The sequence below is a fragment of the Myotis yumanensis genome, unplaced genomic scaffold (assembly GCF_028538775.1).
Source record: "Myotis yumanensis isolate MYYU_CA2020_CCGP unplaced genomic scaffold, mMyoYum1.0.hap1 SCAF_10, whole genome shotgun sequence".
NCBI lineage: Eukaryota > Metazoa > Chordata > Mammalia > Chiroptera > Vespertilionidae > Myotis > Myotis yumanensis.
Genome location: NW_027223761.1, coordinates 83,971,597 through 83,977,014, shown reverse-complemented (window position 1 = coordinate 83,977,014; position 5,418 = coordinate 83,971,597).

Genomic DNA, 5,418 nt, shown 5'->3' with positions numbered 1-5,418 from the left:
GCAGTGCCAGGGCCGGAGGAGGGCTGATGCCTCAGTCTGGGGGAGCTGGGAAGACAAGAGCCTGGAGGGGGAGCCTGCCGTCGCTGCCGGGCTGGGCCTGGGTGTCTCTGGGGGAGGCTACGCTGCCACTCGTGCCCGGCGTGGGGACCCTTAGCCAGAGGTGAGGATGCCAAGGCCGCTGTTTGGTGTTTGTGGGTCATGGCGAGATGTTAGGAAAGGCAGTGCAGGCAAAGCCTGTGGGACAGCCGCTGAAAAACGGGCCAGGCAGGCAAATGGGGTGCAGACGGTCTCAGGGAACCCACAGGGAGACCCAGATTTGGCGCCTGCCTGCACTGTGTTGGGGAGGGCTGTGGGGGGGAGGGCTGTGTGGGGGGAGGGCTGTATGGGAGAGGGCTGTGGGGGGGAGGGCTGTGTGGGGGAGGCCTGTGTGGGAGAGGGCTGTGTGGGGGAGGCCTGTGTGGGAGAGGGCTGTGTGGGGGAGGGCTGTGTGGGGGAGGGCTGTATGGGGAGGGCTGTATGGGGAGGCCTGTGTGGGGGAGGGCTGTGTGGGGAGGCCTGTGTGGGGGAGGGCTGTGTGGGGGAGGGCTGTATGGGGAGGCCTGTGTGGGGGAGGGCTGTGTGGGGGAGGCCTGTGTGGGGGAGGGCTGTGTGGGGAGGCCTGTGTGGGGGAGGGCTGTGTGGGGGGAGGGCTGTATGGGGAGGCCTGTGTGGGGGAGGGCTGTGTGTGGGGGAGGGCTGTGGGGGGGAGGGCTGTGTGGGGGAGGGCTGTGTGGGGGGAGGCCTGTGTGGGGGAGGGCTGTGTGGGGGAGGGCTGTGTGGGGGAGGCCTGTGTGGGGGAGGGCTGTGTGGGGGAGGGCTGTATGGGGAGGCCTGTGTGGGGGAGGGCTGTATGGGGAGGGCTGTATGGGGAGGTCTGTGTGGGGGAGGGCTGTGTGTGGGGGAGGGCTGTGTGGGGAGGGCTGTATGGGGAGGGCTGTATGGGGAGGTCTGTGTGGGGGAGGGCTGTGTGTGGGGGAGGGCTGTGGGGGGGAGGGCTGTGTGGGAGGAGGGCTCAGCAAAGGGAGGATGGTGCCAGGCAGCCTTCAGTCCTGCCTGCAGCCCTGGCCCTGAAGCCGGACGATTCTGTTTCTCTGCGAGGTCCCTGGTCGGAGTTCTGGTCGGAGTCCTGGTCGGAGTCCTGGTCAGAGTCCCGGAGCTCAGGGCGAGTGTGAGTGAGTGCGTCTGTGCTGGGTCCTTGCAGAGAAGGCCTGGGTCTGGGCCTCACCTGGGAGGACTCCCCGCTGATCTCTTTTCTTTCTTTTCTTTGCACGGCTCTTTCAGCTTAGTGCATGAGAGAGTTACACTAGTCCACGTGAAAGCAGACCCCACATGCTACATCACACAAGCCCCACTGGCCTGGCTCAGCGGGTGAACATTGACCCATGAACCAGGAGGCCACAGTTGGATTCCCAGTCAGGGCACATGCCCGGCTTCGGGCTCGATCCCCAGTGTGGGGCGTGCAGGAGGCAGCTGACCCATGACTCTCTCATCATGGATGCTTATCGCTCTCCCTCGCCCTTCCTCTCTGGAACCAATAAAAATATTTTTAAAAATAGAAGAGGTCCTCTGCTCCCATCCCTCAGCACATGGGTAGGTGGCCTTGGGTCCTTCCTGCCAGTTGGCGTGTGGCACAGTCTCTGCCATCGTCAGGGACTGTCTGCTTGTGGCCAGTGCCACTGGATTTGGGTTGGAGGGGGCAGGCCCAGGGGATGGACTGAGTGTAGTTGGGCCCTGGATGGCACCCGGGCGGGGCGGAGTGAAGGGCCTGGGGCAGCTCTCAGCCGTCGGTTTCCCACGGATGGCGCTCAGTGCCAGCTCAGCCCTCACATCTGAGCAGACAGAATCCTTGCTCTTCGATGTGGCCGGCCGCAGGCGGGTGGGGTGTGAGGGCTCCGTCCGTCCTGGAAGAGCAGGGCTTCCTCTGAGAAGGTCTCTTCAGGCCTTGGGGTCCCCAAGAGCCCCTACCTCCCACCAGGCATTTGGAAGGATCGGGTCCCCCAAGGGAGGAAGGGGTCAGGGGCCCTGCCCAGGAGGATCGAAGACCAGTCAACCAGCGTTCAACCAAATACTTATCTGCTGAGTTGAACCCAAGTCCCCTCTGTGCTGGGGAGTGAGCCCCCACCCAGCCTGGCGGGAGGCCTCTCAGCACGTCTCCGGCTCCTACTCCTCCTCCTCCTCCTCCTCCTCCTCTCTGCAGCACAGCCCCTCACAGAATGCCCCCTTCACTGTTTACTCCAAACTCAAATAATCGACTCACTGGTTTGTTTTCCCACGGGAGTGTGAGCTCTCCAACTCACTCATGCTGTGTGACCGGCCCCTTGGTTAGGGCCTGGCACATAGTAAGAAATCTGCTCAAGAAATCTGTGTCCATGAGTGAATCACAACAGTATTGAGTGGTCTGAGCTGAATGCCTCAGAGTGGGACAGACAGGGGTCCAGGGGAAGGAGCCATCACTGATGGCCTGGGTCACAGGGAACGCCTGTGGAAGACATAAATCAGCCTTGATTTTCACAGTCTTGAAGTCACTTGAACCTGGTTTCCTTCCTCAGGACAACTGAGGGTGGCATCCTCCAGAATCCATATGTTTTGTCTCCCTCCTACGGTCTATCAGTCTACTTCCGTTTCCCACCACTCTTCGGTGATAGGCTGGAGCTGGCTCCCAATAGCTCAGGAGAGCCAATTGGGTGCATCTCTTCCCCACACATCTTGCATTGGTAGCTGGAGATTGGTCATGGTAGGAAAAATGGGCACACTACAAACCAGCACTTTTTCACCCTGGAAGAGCCATCTGCTAAACTGTTATCAGCACACCCACCGCCTTCTACCTATTCATCTTCATCCATCCTTTCTCTTCCCTTCTCATAACTCTCTCCTTCCCACCTATCTTCCTTTCTCTCTCTATTCCTGTCTTTTTCCTTCCTTTTTTCTCAGTTATTTTATCCAATTTGCAAACTATATATTCATCCATCCATCCATTTTTTTGCCCACCCATCATTCTTCACATATATTACCCATCTATTTCCCCACTCATATTCATCTAACTTTTATTTCTTCCATCCATCCATCCATCCATCCATCCACCCACCCATCCATTCATCTATCCATCCATGCATGCATCCATACATCCACCCACCCAACCACCCACACACCCATTCATCCACCCACCCACTCACTCATCTATTCATCCATGCATCTATCCATCCACCCATCCATCCATCCACCAACTCATCCGTCCATCATCCACTTACCCATCCATCCATCCATCCATCCATGCATCCACCCATCCATTCATTCATCTACTCACCCATCCATGCATCCATCCATGCATCCATCCATCCATCCATCCACTTATCCATCCATCCATCCATCCATCCACCTACCCATCCATCTATCTATCCACTCATTCATTCATCCATACACTCATCCATCCATCCATCCATCCATCCATCCACCCACCCATTCATCCATCCATCCATCCATCCATCCATCCATCCATCCATCCATCCATCCACCAACTCATCCATCCATCTATCTATCCACCCATCCATTCATCCATCCACTCACCCATCCATCCATCCATCCACCAATGTTCTCTGAGCATCTACTCTGTGTCAGCTACTCCCAAGGCTCAGACTCATCCCTCAGACTTGGGATGAAGGTGCGTGAGCTCCAAGGACTAGCAGAGCCTCCTAGTGCAGCCCCAGGCTCAGCCCATTGATGGCGGATCCATACTAGAACCTTTTGTTTTTTCTCTTATGCTTCTTGGCTTCCCTGCTCTTTCCTCCTTATGTCTATTCTCACAAGGTTGGGGAGACACTGTGAGGAGAGGGGGCTCTCCCTCCTCACCTTTGGCAAGAGCCCCGTGGAATGGGGACTGAGTTTTTGAGGAAGGGCTCCCCACCCTCGAAGACCCCATGAGCTCTTAGCCAACTTCCTAGTAAGTTCAAACAAGAGGTGGCTCCTTGGGGCCTGAGAACAGAGGGAATTCCCATTATGGAGCCAGGTCTACACCCCAATACCACCCCACACCTCTTAAAACTCCAGCTGGCTTGTGAAGCAAGCTTGTCTAGGCTCTTTTCCCAGGGATATTATTGCAAAGGATTAGCTGCTCAGCCTGGTGAGCCAGCAGGGCGGGACTCCTGAGCTTGACCTGGATTCAAGGGGAGGGAGGGAAACCCACTCTCCTGCATACACACCACCCAGAACATGCCACCCCAGCCGCACCCACCTGTTCTGTCCCTCCAGCCCTACCCGGGAGAGGCACAGTTATGCACTGGCTGGGGAGGCTCCCCAGGACCATGGCAATGGGTCACAGCCCAGGTGGGAACCAGGTGGCCTGTCTGGCAGGTGCTCCTGCAGGTGGTCGGAGAGAGGCCTCTGCTGGCGTAGGCTTCCTCACGTCTGGTCCTGAGCTCTGTGCTGAGAGGATTTCACACCTGAACAGCCCCCTTCGGGAATAACCTGAGGCCCACCTTCATGGCTTCTTTTAGGAGGCCTGGCTCTGAGGGGGGGGAGGGGGGCAGATGTTTTCTGAGTCACACAGCAAACCTGCTGTGGAGACAGTGCGAGGTAAGTGTTTGGGCCCTAGGACCCAGCCCCCTGGCCTGGCATTGCTTGCATTCCCCTCATTACTGTGTCTGTCTTTTAGATCCAAGCAAGTTCTGGCCTGCTCTGACAGGAACAACCGCAGGGCTGTGCGCACCTGGTTAGGGCTGCCAGACGCACGGCTCTGAGGCCGCCTTGCACGGTGGTGCTCAGGTGGCGCTGAGGAAAGACCTGTGCATCTCTAGGCCTTGGGTTCAGATGCCGGCTCTCCCAGGTGACTTAGGCCAGTGCGTTCTCTTCCTAGAGCTTCCGTTTCCTCGTCTGTTAAGTGGGATCATTGAGCAGGCTGCGGGATTGTAATGTAGCGGGGACTGCCTGGGCGTGACCAGGTGAGTTGAATAATTGGCAGCCATTTCATTGCAAACCCGAAATCCCTGGCACCCAGCCTTTCCCTTCAGACGAGGAGCAACCCCACCGTCCCGCGCAGGGGGCCTCCCCTCCGAACCCAGGCCCACACATCACACGGCTGTTTGGCTTGTATGACCCAGTTCACAGCCCCCTGTCCGTGGGCCTCAGCAACACCTCGGCCTCTGCCCCAGGGGCCTCTCGGCTCAGCAAACTGGCCCACCTGTGAGGACACGGCTCCCCTTTAAAAGGTGCATCAGAAGGAAGCAGCCCGACTGGTTGCTGAGCTGCAGGAAATGATTAAACTGGGGGAGAAAAAACACTGCTTCCACAAGTCAGGGTGGGTCTGATGTGCAGGGTGTGGCCTGGATAGGGAGCTGCTCTGCCTGGAGGCGGCCCTGTGCCGGCTCGCCCCAGCCTGTCCCTCCG